This window comes from Schistocerca serialis, chromosome 1 (genome assembly GCF_023864345.2).
Source record: "Schistocerca serialis cubense isolate TAMUIC-IGC-003099 chromosome 1, iqSchSeri2.2, whole genome shotgun sequence".
Lineage (NCBI taxonomy): Eukaryota > Metazoa > Arthropoda > Insecta > Orthoptera > Acrididae > Schistocerca > Schistocerca serialis.
Window position 1 is genome coordinate 1,020,027,467 of NC_064638.1, and position 1,652 is coordinate 1,020,029,118.

At 47.1% G+C, this 1,652-nt stretch overlaps 1 pseudogene; it reads left to right on the top strand.

The window, feature by feature from the left end:
* The first annotated feature begins 1,098 nt into the window (after nt 1–1,098).
* On the top strand, nt 1,099–1,216 carry LOC126428247 (5S ribosomal RNA; annotated as a pseudogene).
* Nucleotides 1,217–1,652: the final 436 nt, after the last annotated feature.

Consider the following 1,652-nt stretch of genomic DNA (forward strand, 5'->3'; position numbering starts at 1 on the left):
TATAGGAACAGATTTATTGTATTTAGAGGGACTCATTTCAGTCACTGTTCAAAAAATTTTAATGACAGCTTGGAACTAAAGAACAAATTTCTGTGGCTAACAGTTCCCACAGCACACAGAACTTGAAGGGCGAAGTAATAATTACAGTGGGGTGAGAAATTAAAAAAAAAAAAAAAACACGTTGCTGAACTTAAGAGGCAGGCCCCATATAATAGCGGACCGGTACCCCACTGTCAAATGACTGTTCCGTGCGTTTTTAAGGTATCACTCATCAATGTGACCTTTATGATGCATTAAACCGAGCAAGACTTTTGGACTGAAATACCTGGAACGTAAATTTGTTACCACAAACAACCCACATACATAAAACATGAGGGAAGAACTCACACGATAAACAGGGACTTAATTAGTGGTATCTGTTACACACAGTTTAAAACTTAACAAAATGCGACACTGTTTAATACGAGACACGTTGAGTTAACATATTATTCGGATTTCTCCAGGGCCCGGGAACATTATAATAAGCACAGTAATTCTCAACGGTTTTTTGGAGAATGGGGAAGAAAAGAGTCACTACACCATAGTTTAATCCTCAAGAACAGCTAGAAATAACTTGGTGGCGACAGGCTGTCAGAGTGAAGGACTGCCAAGATTCCCGTAATAGTCTGCGATAGGTCACTAACTTACTGCGGACTCCACAAGACTCCGCGTCACAGAATTCCAGAATACCACGTAGCACCTTCACTTGCTCTTCTGGGTGCTGACATAGTCCTTCGAGACACATGTGCTTCTAGCAATCGCAGTACGCAGCTCGTGGCCGTGCGGTAGCGTTCTCGCTTCCCGCGCCCGAGTTCCCAGATTCGATTCCCGGCGGGGTCAGCGATTTTCTCTGCCTCGTGATGACTGGGTGTTGTGTGACGTCCCTAGGTTAGTTAGGTTTAAGTAGTTCTAAGTTCTAGGGGGCTGATGACAGTACATGTTAAGTCCCATAGTGCTCAGAGCCATTTTTTTAGCAATCAAGTGACCATTAGATGCTACAAGAGGTGCACCCAACAGTGTGAAAGGAGGCGGGGAATATTGCGGTGTCAGTAGAAACGTGCCAACGGCCTTGCCACAGTGGTAACACCGGTCCCCGTCAGATCACCGAAGTCAAGCGCTGTCGGGCTGGGCTAGCACTTGGATGGGTGACCATTCGGTCTGTCGAGCGCTGTTGGCAAGAGGCGTGCACCCAGCCCTTGTGAGGCAAACTGAGGAGCTACTTGATTGAGAAGTAGCGGCTCCGGAGAGGTGTGCTGACCACATGCCTCTCCATATCAGCATCCAGTGACGCCTCTGGGTTGAGGATGACACGGCGGCCGGTCGGTACCATTGACCCTTCCAAGGCTTCTTCGAACGGAGAATAGAGAAGAAGAAACAGCAGAAAGGGTCGGTCAGGTGAGATCAGTGACTTCGAACGTGGAATAGTCACTGCGTGTAGCATGAGTACAAATACGTCACCGCATTTCACCCATTCTCAAGTGACCCAAGTCGACTGTTTTTTAGTGATGCGATTGTGAAGTGGAAAAGCGAAGGAACAACCAAAGGTAAACCAAGACCGGGCAGAACTCACATACTGACGGACAGGAACCACCGAGTATCGCTGAAGGTGATAG